The sequence below is a fragment of the Dermochelys coriacea genome, chromosome 28, assembly GCF_009764565.3.
Source record: "Dermochelys coriacea isolate rDerCor1 chromosome 28, rDerCor1.pri.v4, whole genome shotgun sequence".
Lineage (NCBI taxonomy): Eukaryota > Metazoa > Chordata > Testudines > Dermochelyidae > Dermochelys > Dermochelys coriacea.
The window spans coordinates 3,025,172-3,045,859 of NC_050095.1; the positions used below are offsets into that span (position 1 = coordinate 3,025,172).

General features: G+C 49.4%; 2 protein-coding genes, 1 non-coding gene and 1 pseudogene across 5 annotated transcripts in view; 3 read left to right on the forward strand and 1 right to left on the reverse strand.

Annotated features, from left to right (window-relative positions):
- Positions 1-20,688, forward strand: part of LOC119849428 (zinc finger protein OZF-like) — a 776,365-nt gene that overhangs the window by 591,624 nt on the left and 164,053 nt on the right. The gene's annotated exons all lie outside the window — the stretch shown is intronic.
- LOC119849371 overlaps positions 1-20,688 on the reverse strand; it is a 1,398,949-nt pseudogene that overhangs the window by 560,527 nt on the left and 817,734 nt on the right.
- The window catches only part of LOC119849376 (zinc finger protein 420-like), a 3,142,523-nt gene that overhangs the window by 355,290 nt on the left and 2,766,545 nt on the right, over positions 1-20,688 (forward strand). The window lies entirely within an intron of this gene.
- Positions 7,307-7,380, forward strand: TRNAT-AGU. The gene has a single exon. It is a non-coding gene; the product is annotated as a tRNA-Thr (tRNA).

The following is a 20,688-nucleotide window of genomic DNA, read 5'->3' on the forward strand; positions in this document are numbered from 1 at the left end:
AGGGATACTGAGTGCACCACTCCGAATACCGCTACAAGTGCGAACATACTATTGTGCAGGCAGCTGACAGTGTGAACACACAACAGCGGTTTCCCTTCAGCGCTCTCTGAGCAGCACTGTAACTCCTGGTTCTGTAACTCTGCCAGTGTAGACATAGCCTCAGAGAAACTGACTGCCAGGATCCCAGGACTGATCCCCTCTGGGGAATGAAGCACATCTACAGGCTATGCAGCCTTCACTAGTCTCCTGTACCTGAAAAGCCTGCTAGCCCAATGTGCTGGACCATCTATGTCATTACCTGGTTCCTAAACTGCAGCTACAGTTCCTACTCCAGGTGAATCTAAAGACCGAGAGGTGCAGAGATGCAACCCCTTATAATCTTGTTCCTTTTTCTATTTTTTGTCTGTTTCTTTTTATGAACTTGGAAACCACCCTATTAGATTGGAGTGCAACAGTGCAGCTCAGTGGGTGTGAGTGTGTGAACACATCTGAAATCTACAAAGGGAAGATGATAGGAAGAATAGTTCCCCAAATTTTAAAACTCTGCCTATGAAATGACTGAATGCATGCTCCTCACCCCTCCTACACCCCCAAGCCCTGTCCCAGCCCGGAGCCTGCACCCAGCTGTTAGGGGGCTTATTCCATCACCTACTTACTTCCCTGGTCCTTCTTGCATGAACAGAGAACAACAATACCCAAAGTCCAAAGGTGCAAACAATTCGATGTTTATTGGGGTGAACTTCCAGCGAGCATGATTCCAGTTTCGTTCCTTAGTGTCCCCCTTCCCAGCTCTGACACCACAGAGGCTTACCTGTGTCCCTGTTCCCGTTTCCCCCTTTAGCTAAACAGGATTCTAATTTCTCCACCCCCATTCCCTGTTCCCATCCCCCCCCCCACTTCCTGATGGACTGCAGACTATATAATAAACCTTGAGTTCTGCTTAGCTATACCTTAACCAATCATTTTACTGAAATTTAACTAACCAATCTTAACATATTGTAACATGATTAGCTAACCAATTATATCCCACCACCTTAATTAGTTTACACCCAGCAAAATTAATTATACAGCAGACAGAAACCATCACAGAACCAGACAGAGATTATACAGACAAACAATAGCAAAGTTTCAGAGTAGCAGCCGTGTTAGTCTGTATTCGCAAAAAGAAAAGGAGTACTTGTGGCACCTTAGAGACTAACAAATTTATTAGAGCATAAGCTTTCATGAGCTACAGCTCACTTCATCGGATGCATTTGGTGGAAAAAACAGAGGGGAGATTTATAGCAAAGCGGGAACTATAACAACAGAACAATACAAAAGTGAGGATTTCACATCCCAGCTATTGGTAAGTGAGTTCTTGCCAGACAGGACGCTATCAAACCAAGTTTCCTTTTACATCTTCTAGGCACTTCCCTTTCTCTGGAGGCGATAGGCATTATCAGGACAGGACTATATTCCTAACAGCCCAATAGCACCTTATTTCAATGTGACTACTTTGGAGTGTGCGGAGGTGACCGGTCGCTTCCCAGCTTACGGCTGCCCCTGCTGCTTAGCCAAAGGCCCTAGCCTAAGCACAGGGCCTCAGACTGTCACAGTAAGAGAAGGACCTTACGCCGGCAGACAGTGATTTTGATTCTTTCTTTTATACCTCTAGAACTAGCCAAGTGATAAGAATACACCTAAATTCTTAGCGTACAGGCCTTTACAGACAGGCCTGAATATCTATATCCTAACACCAGCACCCAAACTCCATCCCAGAGCATGCACTCCACCCCCTCCTGCTCCCAAACTCCTTCCCAGAGCTTACACCACCTCCCTCCACACCCCTCTCATCCCCAAACTCCCTCCCAGAGCCTGAATCCCCACACTCAGCCCAGAGCCTGCACCCCTCACCCCCCTCCTACAACCTCAGCCTGCAAGCTCCAGCCTGCACCCAGCACCCAAACTCCATCCCAGAGCCTGCACCCCTGCCCCTTTCCCACACAGCCCCTCCTGCCCCCAAACTCCCTCCTAGAGGCAGCACCCCTCCCTCCACACCCCCTCCCAGAGCCTGCACCCCTGCCCCTTTCCCACACAGCCCCTCCTGCCCCCAAACTCCCTCCTAGAGGGAGCACCCCTCCCTCCACACCCCCTCCCAGAGCCTGCACCCCACCCCTTTCCCACACAGCCCCTCCCGCCCCCAAACTCCCTCCTAGAGGCAGCACCCCTCCCTCCACACCCCCTCCCAGAGCCTGCACCCCCACGCCTTTCCCACACACACCCTGCTGCCCTCAAACTCCCGCCAGGAGTCTGCACCCAAACTCCATCCCACAGCCTGCCCCCCTCACACCCTCCTACACCCCCACCCCTTGCCCCAGCCCAGAGCCTGCACCCAAACTCCCTCCAAGAGCCTGCACCCCCTTCCTCCACACCCCCTCTCATCCCCAAACTCCATCCCATAGCCTACACCCCCACCTGTTCCCACACACCCCCTTCTGCCCTCAAACTCCCTCCCAGAGCCTTCACCCCCTTCCTCTGCACCCCCTGATGTCCCCAAACTCCCTCCCAGAGCCTGCACCCAAACACCATCCCAGAGCCTGCACCCCTCACCCCTTGCCCCAGCCTAGAGCCTGCACCTAGCACCCAAACTTCCTCCTAGAGCCTGAACCCCTCACCCCCACCCCCTGTCCCAGCCCAGAGTCTGCACTGAGCACCCAAACTCCCTCCCAGAGCCCAGCCTCTCACTCCTTCTGCAGCAGAGACAGAGGAGGGGAGAGAGAGAGAGAGACCGACCCCAGAGAGGAAGCAGCTGGAGGGAAGCAATGAGTGCAGAGTGCAAACCGACCAGCTCAGGGTCACACAGGTGTCCAGAAATAACAATAGCTGCAGGTCCCATGGTCAGCCCTCAGGACTCTGACTCCTGTCATCTGAGTTCAAACCTCAGTGGGACTTAAAATCCGGCTGTACTTCTGGTTTAAAATGATCCCACCACTCTGCCACCATGTCAAGGTTCCTTCCCCACTCTGAACTCTAGGGTACAGATGTGGGGACCTGCATGAAAGACCCCCCCTAAGCTTATTCTTACCAGCTTAGGTTAAAAACTTCCCCAAGGTACAAACTTTGCCTTGTCCTTGAACAGTATGCTGCCACCACCAAGCATTTTAAACAAAGAATAAGGAAAGAGACCACTTGGAGACGTCTTCCCCCAAAATATCCTCCCAAGCCCTACTCCCCCTTTCCTGGGGAAGACTCAATAATAATATCCTCACCAATTGGTACAGGTGAACACTGACCCAAACCCTTGGATCTTAAGAACAATGAAAAAAATCAATCAGGTTCTTAAAAGAAGAATTTTATTTAAAGAAAAGGTAAAAGAATCACCTCTGTAAAATCAGGATGGTAAATACTTTACAGGGTAATCAGATTCAAAACATAGAGAATCCCTCTAGGCAAAACCTGAAGTTACAAAAAAACATTTAAAACCAGAATATACATTCCCTCCAGCACATCTTATTTTACAAGCCATTAAACAAAGAAAATCTAACACATTTTCTAGCCAGATTACTTACTAACTTTACAGGAGTTAGAAGGCTGCATTTCTGATCTGTTTCCGGCAAAAGCATCGCACAGACAGACAAAAGCCTTTGTCCCCTCTCCTCCAGATTTGAAAGTATCTTATCCCCCCATTGGTCGTTTTGGGTCAGGTGCCAGCGAGGTTACCTTAGCTTCTTAACCCTTTACAGGTGAAAGGGTTTTGCCTTTGGCCAGGAGGGATTTTATGGCACTGTATACAGAAAGGTGGTTACCCTTCTTTTTATATTTATAACAGTAATATGTCCTGAAAATTCTTAGCATGCGTAGAAGACAACTTTCTGATTCATAAAGCTGAGGAAACAACCAGAGGGTTATCCATTTTGGATCTGGTTTTGACCAAGAGTGGTAAATGAGTTCAGAATGTGAAGGTGGTTGGGAATGTGGGAGGGAAGTGATCATGATCTGATAGAATTCAAGGTCCTGTGGAAAGGAGGACATGAGAACAGCAAAACAAGAGCACTGGACATAGGATGACTATGAGCTGCCAATGTGATATGGCTGTGAAAAAAGCTAATGCGGTTTTGGGATGCATCAGGAGAGGCATTTCCAGTAGGGATAAGGAGGTTTTAGTACCGTTATACAAGGCACTGGTGAGACCTCACCTAGAATACTGGGTGCAGTTCTGGTCTCCCATGTTTAAAAAGGATGAATTCAAACTGGAACAGGTCCAGAGAAGGGCTACTAGGATGATCCGAGGAATGGAAAACTTGTCTTATGAAAGGAGACTGAAGGAGCTTGGCTTGTTTAGCCTAACTAAAAGAAGGTTGAGGGGAGATATGATTGCTCTCTATAAATATATCAGAGGGATAAATACAGGAGAGGGAGAGGAATTATTTCAGCTCAGCACCAATGTGGACACAAGAACAAATGGGTATAAACTGGCCACCAGGAAGTTTAGACTTGAAATTAGACGAAGGTTTCTAACCATCAGAGGAGTGAAGTTTTGGAATAGGCTTCCAAGGGAAGCAGTGGGGGCAAAAGATCTCTCTGGCTTTAAGATTCTACTCGATAAGTTTATGGAGGAGATGGTATGATGGGATAATATGATTTTGGTAAGTAATTGATCTTTAAATATTCAGGGTAAATAGGCCTAATCCCCTGAGATGGGATATTAGATGGATGGGATCTGAGTTACCCAGGAAAGAAGTTTCTGTAGTATCTGGCTGGTGAATCTTGCCCATATGCTCAGGGTTTAGCTGATCGCCATATTTGGGGTCGGGAAGGAATTTTCCTCCAGGGCAGATTGGAGAGGCCCTGGAGGTTTTTCGCCTTCCTCTGTAGCATGGGGCACGGGTCACTTGAGGGAGGCTTCTCTGCTCCTTGAAGTCTTTAAACCATGATTTAAGGACTTCAATAGCTCAGACATAGGTGAGATTTTTCATAGGAATGGGTGGGAGAGATTCTGTGGCCTGCGTTGTGCAGGAGGTCGGACTAGATGATCAGAATGGTCCCTTCTGACCTTAATATCTATGAATCTATGAATCTATGACGTCAGACAGTTGGATTTCAACCAACTCAGAAAAATAGTAGGCAAAGTCATCTGCAAATTTGATCAGTATGCTCTCTATTCCTATATCCAGGTAATTAATAAAGATGTTAAACAACATCAGGCTGAGAAGAGGAGGTTTGACTAGATGACTTTTGAGGTCTATCACTCTATGACCACCTCCGCTCACTTTTTCCTATATTTTTCTAGAAAACACAAGAGACCTCCATCAGTAATCTAATTAATACATTGTTAAGAGAAAGGCTTCTTTGCAGAGGAGCATTGGAAAAAGTCAAACCATGAGCCTGCAGTTGATGAAAAGGCTGCTGTGATGAGCATTGGCAAGGTGGTTGCTTGGACTGCAATGGCTGCAACACAAAAGCCTGTGGCGCAAGTCCTTGTGATTCGCTGGGTGTGTCTGCGCACAGAGACCCTGATAGTGCAATCTCTGTAGGTCTTGCAGAAAATGGAGAGTTCCTCTCCTTTCACCTTCCCTTTAATTGTCATAGATAAAAAATGGAGAAGTTAGAACAAAAATCCCAGAGAGCGGCAATGTGGCTAATCTGGCCAAGGCCCTGTTAGTATATAGGCCTGTTTGTTCTTTGTTCACACATATTAGCAAGGATATAAGAGTATCAAAAATCAAACGCAAAATTCTATCTCGGGCTAACAAAGACACAGTAAATTGCTTCTGCTCAGCCAGATGGGTTTGTTAGTATAATGGAAAAGTTAAGTGATAGAGCTAAAGTGTTACTGGGTATGGAGGGAGTGTAATATGCGAGCTTACTCTGGAAGGCTACCTGGCTCCTCTCTCAAGCCAAGGTAAAGCAACAGTTAGGAGGGGGGATGGGCGGAGGCATAAGACACATTAAAAGCCAAAGAAAAGCCTGGCCTTGACTGGTACACAACCTCACTTCTTACACCTCCCATGGGATACAAAAAAGGTGGCACTGAGCCCCGATACTCACGACCCTCCAAAATGGAACGTGACCATAAATTGTAAGGGGTGGGTTGAGGGGCATGCATTGCAGGTATATTTGGGCCTGCTAAGAAAGAGGAGGGGGAAACAAGGACATGGATAAATGTCTGCGGTGTCAGAGCTGGGAACAGACCACTGGGAAACAGATGCTGCTGGCATATGGAGCTATGGATATGCTTGCTTGAAACTAATCCCAGTAAACATCATATGGCCTGCACTTCGGATTTCTTGTCTTCTGATTTCTGGCTGTGTGACAAGAACCAGGGGAGGGAGTGAAGGGAAGCCCCCTAACAGACATCTGCTGATTAGAGAGGAGATTCAGAATCCAGCACCCAGTGGTGCCTGGCTGAATGCGTCTCCTCTCCCCACAGCTTGGTCGATCTTTTGAGGAAATGGAGAAGACTGCCTTTGCCTAGCCATGCATTGCTTGCAAAAGAAACAGGTCTTTTTGGTGACAAGTGCTGAAAAGAGGCACTGGACAAATGTGGAGAGAAGAAAAATGTCCCCATAAGTGAACTTGCATCTGTGGATATTGAAGCCGCAACACAGAGCACTAAACACTGTATGACCACGGCTGGTGTGAGAAAAGTCTCTACCAAAGCAGGGGCCTCGCTGTGCACAGAACTCCTGATAGGTTGATGATGGTAGCCTTCCTACGAACCAGGAGAGCCTGGCTTGGCCTGCCAGTCCTTCCTTGCTGAACCTAGTGTGTCTGTTGGCTCCTTTTTTGTCTCTCTTTTCATAAAAAGAAAAGACCTGTCAGCACAATCCTTCCTTGCGGCTAAGTCTTGGTGTAATGGGCCATGCCTCACCACTGAGGCGCCTCCTGCTGGCCATCCTGGGAATTATACGGACTACTCCAACAAGCCTTCTCCTGATTGGCTCTCCCAATAAGTCCTTTCCTGATTGGCTGGGTTCAGCACAGCCTCTCCAAGGCCATCTTAACCTTTCTCCTGCCTGTGGGGGGGCAGCCGCCCCACCACTCTAGGAAAGTGGCAAATGAGAAGTCTGGAGCTGATGGAGAGGTTACCAGGACTCAGAATTGAGCTGAGGTTGCCGCGACTGAAATGCAGAGCACTAACCACTCTATGATCACAGACGCTGGTTAGAAGCCCTCTGTCAACTCAGCTGTGGTTTTCTGTGCACAGAGAGCCAGACACTTCAAGGTCTTCATGTCTTGTGGAAAATGGGGAACATCTGTACTTTTAAATATGAAGGTCTTGTCTTAGACCATCAAGTAGACCAGTTGAAAGCACATTCCGGAGGCAGGCACCATGGCTTAGCTGGCTAAAGCACCTGTCTAGTAAACAGGAGATCCTGGGTTCAACTCTCAGTGGTGCCTTGGTCCCCTTATGGGTTTTGATCTCCTCTGCTCATGTTTTCCTATGCCTTTCTAGGAAACAGAAGAGACCTCCCTTTGCAATCCAAGTAATAGCTTGCTAAGACAAAGGCTTCTTTAGACAGAAGTGTTGGAAAGAATCAAATCATAAGCCTGGAGCTGATGAAAAGGCTGCCGGGACTGGTGTTGGCAAGGCGGTTGCTTCGACTGCAATTGCTGCAACGTGAGAGCCTGTTCCACATGTCCTTGTGATTCACAGGGGATGTCTGCGCACAGAGATCCTGATAGGGAATCTTTGCAGGTCTTGCAGAAAATGGAGAGTTACTCTCCTGTCACCTTCTTTTTGATCGTCATTGATGAAAAACAGAGCAGTTGGGAGAAAAGTCCCAGACAGCAGCACCGTGGCTCAGTTGGCCAGGGCACCTGCCAGGTAAAGTGGAGGTTAGGGATACAGCACCCAGTGTTGCCTTCCCAAATGTGTCTGCTCTTCCCACCTTTTGGTCAGTCTTTTGAGGAAACAGAGACGAGTGCCTTTGCCTAGCAATGCAAATGCTTGCAAGAGAAACCGGTCGTTTTTTCTGACAAGCATCGGAAGGAGGCACTAAAAAATGTGGAGATAAGGAAAAGGTTGCCATAACTCAACTTGCATCCATGGCTCTTGAAGCCACAACGCAGAGCAAGAAGCACTGTATGACCACAGCTGGTGACAGAAGGGTCCGACCGCCTGGACTCCCTCTCACACTGTGATGCAGTGACAAGCTGCAAATCTCTGGCAGATATTGCATTTACACAGACATCCACAGTAGGGACACACCCAACTGAGTTACATGAATGCTTCTCCCAGCCACTCATAATACTAATGATAGAGAGCCTCCAGAGAATTCTCCCCAGCTCTGCAGCCTTGCACCCCTGGATTATACCATTTTGCCCTAGTCAGAAGCCTGACCTGTGTGAGTTTATTACCCAGAGTCCACCCCCCCCCGGGGCAGCAGATTTGTATAATTTTTGGTCGTTCCCCCCCCCCCCCCCGCACCTGCCTAAGGCTCTGGGAGGGAGTTTTGGGTGTGGGAGGGAGAGGGGTTGGGCTCTGGGGGAGAGTTTGGGTGTGGGGTCTGGGCTCAGGCAGGGGGTTGTGGTGCAGGAGGAGGTGGAGGGGCAGGCTCTTGGAGGGAGTTTGGGTGAGGGTGTGGGATTTGTGTTGGGGTAGGGGCTTGCGGGTGCAGGAGAGGGTGAGGGATGCAGTGTTTACCTCGGGCATCTCCCGAAAGCAGCCCCTAAGTGGGAGGGCCAGGAGCGTCTCTGCGCACCGCTGCCTGCAGACTCCACCCCCACAGCTCCCATTGCCACAATTGGCAGAGTTGGCGCTCGGGGCGGGGGCAGCGTGAGGAGACCCTCCTGCCTCAGGGGCCACAGGGATGTGCCAGCTGCTTCTGGGAGTGGCGTGTCTTAGCCCTCTTGTGCCCCATTGACTCTGAACGGGAACTGACATTTGACTTGCTTTCTGTCTGGATCTGGTAAAATATCAGGACAAAGTCATTCCAGTGATTGTGACACTGTGTTTGAGGAGGCTTTGGTCTTATTAAAATGTAATTAGCATGTTACACTTGTGTTTTCAAAAATGGCTTCTCCAAGCAATCCCAAGTTGTTCTTCCCACAGCTGGCTGATGGAGGGCAGCAGGGGATCTCCCCGATCTGTGGAGGAATCTCTCTGGGCTCCATTGTTAGTTCTCCATCCTTTCTCCCCCTAACCTCACACACCCCTCCTCTCCCCATTATCAATTGTTTTAGAGTGACCCCTTTCTCCCTTTATGGGATTCAGATTCTCTGTGACAGAGACTGACTGGGGCTCCTCTCTGCATGGCTCCAATGGGGAAGGAAAGAGACTGGGGGCGGGGGGGGGGAGAGAATAGAATAGAAGATATTTTCTTCTGTTGAAATGTACTGGAGACTCATTGCTGAAACATCTTGAGTTAGGTTTGAACCAGCAGCCTTTCAACTACCAGGCAAAGGTGTGAACCACAGAAACTGATTACTGCCTACTTCCTAAATTTGTCTAAGAGCACCTGCAGTGGTGCAACTGGTTAGTGCAAATGGGAATGCTGCTGGGGTTATGAGTTTGAGCCTTACCTGGAGCACCGGTTTCTATTGCCCTTGTAGCTTCCCCAACTTGCTTTGCCCAATTCACAGGGAAAGTACCATACCTGGGTAATGTGAGTAAACTCTAAATTGGGAGGTTGGTGTATAGCTTGGGGAACTCCGCCTCCCCTCCCCGTACTACCATTAGCTCCAGGTCGATTGTTCACTGGCAGGGAGAATTGATTTATTTGCTGCTGAGAAAGCTGCCAGGACAGGTCTCTGGGCACTAGATCTCCCTGCTTCTTCCAGCACACCCCTTGGCTCCTTCCCTTCCCGAGTCACTGCTGTAGGAGGGTCCTGTATGCACTGAGCCTAAAGCTTTTCCAAGCCTTCTTAGCACAGTTGGCAGCATGTCAGTCTCATAATCTGAAGATCCTGAATTCAGGCCTCAGAGAAAGCAGCTGTTTTTGCTCCCTGCTTCAGGTTTTATAAAGGAAATCAGAGAAAAGAGACTATAGCAGAGTGCTTTCTAGACACCGTCCCACCCATCTAATGCACACACACAGACTTTTCTAAGGCATTAACATTTCCTTCTCCTTTATGACTCTTTAATGCAGCTGGAAATGCCAATACCTAGAAGCCCCTTCCCACAGAGCACATGATCATAGTTCAAAGAGAAAGCTGCAGGCTGCCAGGTTGTTGTGGGCAAGTAGTGAAAGGGATGCACAAAAAATCCACTAGGGCCATTGCCCCCCATGCTCACCCCCAAGCAGCTTTGACTCTTGATGACTGTGATGCTGAGATTCCACTGCCTCAGGATCCTCGACCCCCACTGGAGGCAGGTTCCTTAGACCCCTGTTCATATTCCAGACCCCAGCCAGTGAGGCATCCCTGCCCAGCAAGCCACCTTCTGCTCCAGGAGAACCAGCTGGTGGGCTGCATCCACGCAGATAGCTTATGCAACTCCCCTCAGAGCAGCAGCTGCAGCTGTTGGCAGCTAATCCCCACCTAAGGCTTGGGGGGAGGAGCTGGGGATCACTTGTTATTTCTTCCTCACTGTGTTTGAACACATTTCTCTCTAAAACTGATTTAAATTTAGAGACCCTCCCTCCATTTCTGCTTTATGCCTCATTCCTGAACAGATGTGTTGGGGATACCGGGCATGGCCACTAGGTAACTCAAGGGGATGGAAGACCACGAGTGTCGATGAAGCCCCCTCGCTCTAGGCCCAGATGGCCCCCCCATTCCCTTTTCTGCCCGGAGATACTCACAGCAGTCACGCTGAGGAGTTTGCAACAGTTTATTGCAGGCACAGACTGGTTGAAGCAAGATTAGGCCAAGCAGAACAGGAATGTTAGATAATGCTGAACAAACAACTCCATATATGGTGGAATAGATGATAAGAGGAAAAAGGGGAACTGGCTGGTATACCGGATTGGCTATATGGATAGTCAGGGCAGCTTGCTATTGGATAAGTATGCTAAAGAATGAATGTATAAAAATATGTGTAATTGCTTGCACTGGTGTGCAGGATTTGAGATTGCTGTCTCCCTGTACCACTTGAAGCTTCAAATAAACTTTTCTACTTCTCCACCCCGTTGTGATTATTGGGCAACGCACACCGAGCAACGAATCCAGCTGTTGCTTGCCTCATGCACTCTGTGCCGGCAACAGTTTTTGGCGCCCAACTTGGGGCTCGAGGCTTCAACACAAGCCTTGCCCGGATCCCTTGTGGGGACCGGTGGGTGAGGACTCTGACTGACGCCCAGTGCACAGCGGTGTGATTCCCGGGGGCCTTGGAGGGGCATAGCCCAACCGGCCCCATAGGGCACAATGGTGCAATGTGCCTGATAAGTGAAGAAGCGCCACGGGCGACGGTGGGGAACTGATCCTTCGGATAAGGTAGGAACCTTTTGAAATCCGGATTGTCTGCTCTGTTTTGAACCTGGGGACACCCAGAGTTACCCTGTAGGCATGGGACAGGGACAGAGCTCGGGAGGGAGGGCACAGTGTACGCCCCTAGAGAGTATCCTAGTAAATTGGAAGGTATTTGGATCGGATCCAATGACTAAGGATAAATTAAAACATTACTGTACAGTTGACTGGCCTCAATATCAACTAGAGGGCCAGGAGTGGTGGCCACCAGGAGGGTCAATTAATTACAATACGATCCTCCAGTTGCTTTTGTTCTGTCAGTGAACGGGGAAATGGAATGAACATCTGTATGCGCACTTGTTTTTGGCTTGATGTAATCGAACAGATGTCTTACAACGATGTAATTTGACTCCGACTGGTTCGGTAGTGAATAATGTTAGTCCCCAGACCCGCACCCCAACTGTGATGGCAGGTCCGGTGTCCCCTTCGGCCCCCATACCTCCGCCTGATAGGGCCCCTACAGTGGGCTTATATCCTTTACTTACCGAAACTAAGATCTCCCGTACTGGTGCGGAAGGATGTCTGGCCACGACTATGCAGGTCTATACCCATGTGCCCTTTAACCCTATGGATTTGTCTGCTTTCAAAGTACAGGCAGGGGAGTTTTCCACCAACCCGAGTAGGTTTATTTCAGTTTTTGAGGGCTGCCTTAGCAGCTATAAGCTGGACTGGGACAATTGCAACGTCTTCCTGCGCACCTTATTGTCTGAGGTCGAACGACAACAGGTCGTGTCCAAGGCAAGGGAGGAGGCACAGAGACGGTATGACCAGGATCGTAATAATGTCCCTGACCCGGATGAGCAGGTCCCCCGAGTAGACCCCAGGTGGAACCCAAATGATCCTGCGGATATGACCCGGCTTACCACCTATAAGCAGTTGCTTTTGCATGGACTCCGTCACTCGGCTGTGCGACATAATAATTGGGCAAAACTGTATGAGGTAACGCAGGATCTAAAGGAAAGCCCAGGGGCCTTCCTACAGCGTATTCAGGACGCGATTCGACAGAACACCAATGCAGACCCCAATGATCAGGAAACTAAGCAATCATTAAGGGAATTTTCACGAGCAGAGCAGCCCCTGATATTAAGAGAAAGTTACAGAAAAAAGAGGGTCTAATGGGCATGACCATGCCACAAATGCTCCCTCAGGGAACAGATGGCCAGGATCCCCTGGGGGACTAACATGAAAGGGAAGGGAGTCCAGGAGAGCTGGCTGTATTTCAAGGAATCCCTGTTGAGGTTACAGGGACAAACCATCCCGATGAGTCGAAAGAATAGTAAATATGGCAGGCGACCAGCTTGGCTTAATGGTGAAATCCTAGCGGATCTTAAACATAAAAAAGAAGCTTACAAGAAGTGGAAGGTTGGACATATGACCAGGGAAGAGTATAAAAATATTGCTCGGGCATGTAGGAAAGATATCAGGAGGGCCAAATCGCACCTGGAGCTGCAGCTAGCAAGAGATGTCAAGAGTAACAAGAAGGGTTTCTTCAGGTATGTTGGCAACAAGAAGAAAGCCAAGGAAAGTGTGGGCCCCTTACTGAATGAGGGAGGCAAGCTAGTGACAGAGGATGTGGAAAAAGCTAATGTACTCAATGCTTTTTTTGCCTCTGTTTTCACTAACAAGGTCAGCTCCCAGACTGCTGTGCTGGGCAACACAAAATGGGGAAGAGATGGCCAGCCCTCTGTAGAGATAGAGGTGGTTAGGGACTATTTAGAAAAGCTGGACGTGCACAAGTCCATGGGGCCGGACGAATTGCATCCGAGAGTGCTGAAGGAATTGGCGGCTGTGATTGCAGAGCCCTTGGCCATTATCTTTGAAAACTCGTGGCGAACGGGGGAAGTCCCGGATGACTGGAAAAAGGCTAATGTAGTGCCCATCTTTAAAAAAGGGAAGAAGGAGGATCCTGGGAACTACAGGCCAGTCAGTCTCACCTCAGTCCCTGGAAAAATCATGGAGCAGGTCCTCAAAGAATCAATCCTGAAGCACTTAGAGGAGAGGAAAGTGATCAGGAACAGTCAGCATGGATTCACCAAGGGAAGGTCATGCCTGACTAATCTAATCGCCTTTTATGATGAGATTACTGGTTCTGTGGATGAAGGGAAAGCAGTGGATGTATTGTTTCTTGACTTTAGCAAAGCTTTTGACACGGTCTCCCACAACATTCTTGTCAGCAAGTTAAGGAAGTATGGGCTGGATGAATGCACTATAAGGTGGGTAGAAAGCTGGCTAGATTGTCGGGCTCAACGGGTAGTGATCAATGGCTCCATGTCTAGTTGGCAGCCGGTGTCAAGTGGAGTGCCCCAGGGGTCGGTCCTGGGGCCCGTTTTGTTCAATATCTTCATAAATGATCTGGAGGATGGTGTGGATTGCACTCTCAGCAAATTTGCGGATGATACTAAACTGGGAGGAGTGGTAGATACGCTGGAGGGGAGGGATAGGATACAGAAGGACCTAGACAAATTGGAGGATTGGGCCAAAAGAAATCTAATGAGGTTCAATAAGGATAAGTGCAGGGTCCTGCACTTAGGATGGAAGAATCCAATGCACCGCTACAGACTAGGGACCGAATGGCTCGGCAGCAGTTCTGCGGAAAAGGACCTAGGGGTGACAGTGGACGAGAAGCTGGATATGAGTCAGCAGTGTGCCCTTGTTGCCAAGAAGGCCAATGGCATTTTGGGATGTATAAGTAGGGGCATAGCGAGCAGATCAAGGGACGTGATCGTTCCCCTCTATTCGACACTGGTGAGGCCTCATCTGGAGTACTGTATCCAGTTTTGGGCCCCACACTACAGGAAGGATGTGGATAAATTGGAAAGAGTACAACGAAGGGCAACGAAAATGATTAGGGGTCTAGAGCACATGACTTATGAGGAGAGACTGAGGGAGCTGGGATTGTTTAGTCTGCAGAAGAGAAGAATGAGGGGGGATTTGATAGCTGCTTTCAACTACCTGAAAGGGGGTTTCAAAGAGGATGGCTCTAGACTGTTCTCAATGGTAGCAGATGACAGAACGAGGAGTAATGGTCTCAAGTTGCAATGGGGGAGGTTTAGATTGGATATTAGGAAAAACTTTTTCACTAAGAGGGTGGTGAAACACTGGAATGCGTTACCTAGGGAGGTGGTAGAATCTCCTTCCTTAGAGGTTTTTAAGGTCAGGCTTGACAAAGCCCTGGCTGGGATGATTTAACTGGGACTTGGTCCTGCTTTGAGCAGGGGGTTGTACTAGATGACCTTCTGGGGTCCCTTCCAACCCTGATATTCTATGATTCTATGATTCTAAATCTTAGGGACTGCAAACTGAGCTTATAGTCTAAGGGAGGCAGAAAAGGAGAAAAAGCAAGTTAGAATGATAGTAGCGGCGGTACAGGCCGGCACTACGGGAAGTGGCCGGGGAGGAAGGGGCCGTGGACGCAGACGTCTGGGCTCGCAGGAGAGACAACTGGGTCACAACCAGTGTGCCTTGTGTAGTCAAGAGGGACACTGGAAGAATGAGTGCCCAGAGAGGAATGGAAAGGGGGGCGTCCCATGATGGCAATGGAGGAACAGGAATAGGGGTGTCGGGGGGACAGACCGCCCTACCCCCGGAACCCCGAGTAAAGATGTGGGTGGGAAGTTCGGAAATAGACTTTTTAGTGGACTCTGGAGCAGCACGAACTGCCGTGAATCGACCCCTTCAGTTGCCGGTAGCAGACTCCCTTACCGTGGTGGGTGCCACAGGCAGAGGCACTAAGTGCCCAGTGTATTCCCCAGCGGATGCGCTTTGGGAAACAGGACTATATCTCACAAAGTGGTCTATCTCCCCGAGTGCCCGACGCCTCTGCTGGGACAGGATCTGCTTTGTCGCCTAGCCGCCACCTTGCAGTTTACTCAAGACATAATAACCCTTACCCTACCCCCCGAGAATGCATGGATCATGACCCTTACAGTTGAGCCCTCAGCTATGCAAGCCCCAGAATGGAGCCTGTGGGAAGACCGGGTGTACCCTCTAGTGTGGGCAGCGGGGGTCCCAGGAAAAGCTACCCATCAAGCCCCTGTTAAGGTTCAGCTCCTGCCAGGAAAAGGCCCGGTGCGAGTTAAACAGTATCCAATTGCGAGGGAAGCCAGAGAAGGTTTACAGGACACTGTAGATCGGTTCCTAACATATGGAATCCTCTGGGAATGCCAGTCAGCCTGGAACACTCCCATCCTGCCCGTACGAAAACCTGATGGCACGTATCGCTTGGTACAGGATCTGAGGGCAGTTAATGAATGGGTTAAAACTCTGCACCCCCTGGTTCCGAATCCATATACCTTCCTGGCTTCTGTAGGAGGCCAGTATACCCATTTTTCAGTCCTCGATTTGAAAGATGCGTTCTTCACTATTCCCGTAGATACCTCGTGCCAAGAAATCTTTTCTTTCGAGTGGGAGGACACAAAAAGGGTTAAAAAGCAACTATGCTGGACAGTATTGGCCCAGGGATTTAAAAATTCCCCCACCCTTTTTGGCCAGGCTTTGGCCAGGGATCTGAAAGAGTGGAACAACGAGGAGGGGGCTCTTCTTCTTCAATATGTAGATGATTTGTTAATTGCTACAGTGGGCCTAACCCCATGCCTCAAAGCCACTGTGGGTCTCCTGAATTTTATTGGCCTCCGAAGATATTGGGTATCGAGAAGCAAGGCTCAAATTGTCCTCCCGATGGTACAATTCCTGGGGTTTCACATAAGGCGGGGGAGCGTCAGCTTTCCAATGAAAGGAAGGAGGCTGTCTGCCAAGTTCCCATTCCCATTAATTGTAAATGCCTATGAGCCTTCCTGGACATGGCGGGGTTCTGTCGGATATGGATCCCGGAATTTGGACTGTGGGCTAGACCCCTGTATGATTGTGTAAAAGGAGCAGATCATGACCCCTTCTATTGGACCCCAGAGGCCGACAGGGCATTTAAAATCTTGAAAAGGAAGCTGATGGAAGCTCCAGCTCTGGGCCTCCCGGATCTCACTAAGCCATTTCAGCTGTATATACGTGAACAAAAGGGGGTGGCCCTAGGAATGCTCACACAGTTGTTGGGAGCATGGAAACGTCCCGTGGCCTATTTCTCTAAGCAGCTGGACCAAGTGGCAAAGGGATGGCCAGCGTGCCTGTGGGCAGTTGCAGCCACAGCCCTGACGCTGGCTGAAGCTGAGAAACTAACTTTGGGAGGGACAATGAAGATATATACCCCTCATATGGTCCAAGCCTTATTGGATGCAAAGGGAGGCCTTTGGCTCACGCAGGCTCGGATGGCTAAGTACCAGGCTAAACTTCTAGAGAACTCTGAAGTTACCTTACAGACTTGCCCCTCCCTTAACCCCGCCACCCTCTTACCGGAGACTGAGGAACAGAAACATGATTGTTTAGAGATCATAGATGCCCAATACCCTAGCTTTCCGGACTTAAAAGATATACCCCTCCTAAATGCAGATCATGAGTGGTATACTGATGGTAGCAGCACTGAGATAGATGGAGGGCGGGCTATGCTGTCGTAACCCTCCATGACACTGTGGAAGCCAAGGGTTTACCCACTGGGACCTCTGCCCAGCTGGCTGAACTGGTCGCCCTGACCCGTGCGCTTGAACTGTCAAAAGGAAAGCGGGTCAATGTTTTTACCGATTCAAAATATGCCTTTGGAGTGCTACATGCTCATGCTGGCTTATGGAAGCAAAGGGGAATGCTGACAGCTCAAGGCTCCCCAGACAAGTACGGGCCCCAAATCCTCTGGCTCCTAGAAGCCGTACAGCTCCCCTCGGAAGTGGCGGTGGTACCCATCAAAGGGAAGATCAAGATGTGGCCGGGGTAATGCCCGGGCAGATAGAGAGGCTAAGCATGCTGCCACCCTGATATCCCCTCAGACTGAGAATGCCTATATGCATGCCCTTATCCCATCCATGGGGGAGCTTCCGACCCCCCAGTACTCTGGAGAGGAGAGACAGCTAATCGACAAACTCGGTCTCCAGGAAAAGGAGGGATGGCTCCATTCCCCGGAAGGGAAGGTCCTTCTACCGAAGGCCTGATCCGGCCAGTGTTACAGAAATTACATCAAACCTCTCATGCTGGCAGGGAAGCACTTATCCAACTGATGGGAAAATACTTTATAACTTCTGGACTCCGACCCCTGGCTACCCAGGTACAGGCGGACTGCTTAGTTTGCCAAAAGAATAACCCCCGACCAGGACATCCAGGGCCACCCGCTGCTCTGGAACCCACTCCAGGCCCCGGACGGGGGGGGAAATAGATTTTACTGAGTTTCCTTGGACCCAAGGGTACAAATATCTCCTTGTCTTAGTGGATCGATTCAGCGGATGGCCAGAAGCCTTCCCATGCCGCAATTGCACTGCTAGGATGGTGGCCCTTAAGTTTGTTAAGGAGATCATTCCTCGCTTCGGACTTCCCCAGTGGATGGAATCTGACAAAGGGACACATTTCACATCAAAGATCATCCAAAGCATCTCGAATGACTTGCAGATCCCCTGGAAACTCCATACGCCCTGGAGACCGCAAGCCAGCGGCATAGTAGAGCGTACCAATCAGACCCTTAAATGACATCTTTCAAAAGTGTGCCAAGAAGCCTCCCTGCGATGGCCTGATGCCTTACCCCTTGTCCTGCTCCGCATCCGCGCTCTCCCAAAGGGAAGATTAGGACTTAGTCCCTTTGAAATTATGTTTGGGAGGGTATGGCCTATGAATGGCACACCGGTTCTGTCAGGGGAGTGGGAGCTGGGTAATGGTTTTTTGTCTCAGTATATGTGTTCCCTGTCTACTGTTCTCTTGTCTCTTCACAGGTATACTAAAGACTCCCAGCCTCTTCCCTTGGACTCTCCCGTCCACTCCTTACAGCCCGGCAACTCTGTGCTTGCTCACACCTGGAAAGACGAGCCTCTCCAGGAAAAGTGGAAAGGACCCTACATCGTCCTGCTGATCTCCCATACGGCGGCAAAGGTCGAGGGACACAAGAACTGGATCCATCACTCGCATCTGAAGGCAGTACCCACCCCTTCATCAGCAGAGCAGTGGACCATCCACCCAGTTGACCCCTCATCTAGTGACGATCTCGGGCTAAAGTTACTATTTAAGAGACACAAACAGCGGGCACCTTAACGCCAAAATGGGCCCACTCAAAAACTGGAAACTCTGGACCCGGAGGACCCCGGTAATAATTAATCGTGTAACCCTGTTATTTTCTATGCTGTTATTTCTAAACTGTGCATATCGGCAACATAATTCCTTTGTTTTACTTGTGCACCATGTTGCTACTTTAACAAACCAAACTGATTGCTGGGTGTGTGCTCCGACTCCACTTTCCCCCAGAACAGAAGTGCCCCTTGTCATGCTGCCCTTAACCCTAGCAGAATTAGCCGCCACCAAAGAGCAGGAAAGTAGAAACCGAACGGACTCACCGTTCTGGGATGAGATCTCTTTGCAGCAAGCTACCTACCAGGATCAGGAGTATTCAGTTGCAGGGCTCACTGAGGGAGTGTTTTGTTTTACCCGAAACCAATCTGATCACTATAGGCGTCCTGTGGGAAGGAGCTCCTGTGTTATTACACAGTGGGCCAATGGATATTGGATAAAAACCGAGAGGGGAGGTCAATAGTGTGGATGTAATGGTTCCTCCCCTTTTGGGGAAACTCGTACGAATGATCCTTCCACAAAAGGAGGGTTAGGAAATATAAATTGCCATTCAGTTAATATTTCCACTATAGCAGGCCAATGGTGGGTTTGCAGCAGTCCTTATGGTGAATGCAATTTGAACGGCACAATTAGGAATACTCCCCCCCTTGTACCCACTCGGGAGGATGGGAAGCCCGCCTGGGGGCATATGAATTGTTTGGAAAAGCGGCCTTAAATATCCCAGGAATCCCTCTAAGGAACAGTCCTTACTGGGCCCTACAGGGCCACTATTTTGTATGTGGCCGAAAGGCTTACAAGGTATTGCCAGCCAATTGGACAGGTAGCTGTTATATAGCTCATGGAGTTCCTCATCTTTCAATAACCACCACACTGCCCAAAGGAAAGATTAGGAATACCTGAGATACCTCTGTTGAGTCACGAGAAGAGACCCTGCGGTGACTCAATGCGGCCTTGGAGGGCAATGCTAAGAATCCCCTCACAACTGAAAAGCTTACAGGGTGCTCCATACTGGGAATTGTGCCACTGGTTACCGGGCCAGCCATAGCATGCATAGGCCGCTATATTGTAAAGCTTCAAAGGGTGCTTGAAAAAGTCGCCTTAGAATTAGAGGACTCGATTCGTGATCTAGGGTCAGCAGTAGTAACATTAAATAAGGAGGTACAGCAGCTCAGAACGTATTCCCTTCAAAACAGGCTGGCCTTGGACTACCTTTTGGCATCCCAAGGGGGTGTTTGTGCCCTTGTCGGGTCCCGATGTTGTGGATATGTAAATGACAGCAGTTATGAGATTTATGATAAAGTGGTACAAGCTGAGGCCCATGCCCGAGCCGGAGCGCAGGCTGCTTACACTGCCCCCGAGAGTGATTGGTTGCAAACCTTGTTTTCAGGCTGGGGTTTGTCATCTTGGCTTGGTAGTTTGTTCAGTCTGTTGTTGAAAAGTTTTCTTCCTGTCTTAATTGTACTGATGGTGTTATGTTGTGCAATATCATGTGTCAGAGCCCTTGTAAAAAACATGGTAATGCATTCCCTTCAAGGCTACCACAAAGTGCTTATGCAAAGTCCCCTTATAAAAAGATAAGAGCCCAAGTGAGAAAACTCAGAGACAAGGCTGTTGAGTATTCTCAAAGGAGGGAGTTGTTGGGGACACCGGGCATGGCCACTAGGTAACTCAAGGGGATGGAAGACCATGAGTGTCGATGAAGCCGCCTCGCTCTAGGCCCAGATGGCCCCCCTCTTCCCTTTTCTGCCTGGAGATACTCACAGCGGTCATGCTGAGAAGTTTGCAACAGTGTATTGCAGGCGCAGACTGGCTGGAGCAAGATTAGGTCAAGCAGGACAGGAATGTTAGATAGTGCTGAACAAACAACTCCATATATGGGGAAATAGATGATAAGAAGAAAAAGGGGAACTGGCCGGTATACCGGATTGGCTATATGAATACTTAGGGCAGCTTGCTATTGGATAAGCATGCTAAAGAATGAATGTATAAAATATGTGTAACTGCTTGCACTGGTGTGCAGGATTTGAGATTGTTGTCTCCCTGTACCGCTTGAAGCTTCAAATAAACTTTTCTACTTCTCCACCCCGTTGTGATTATTGGGCGATGCACACCGGGTAATGAATCCAGCTGTTGCCTGCCTTGGGCATTCTGCGC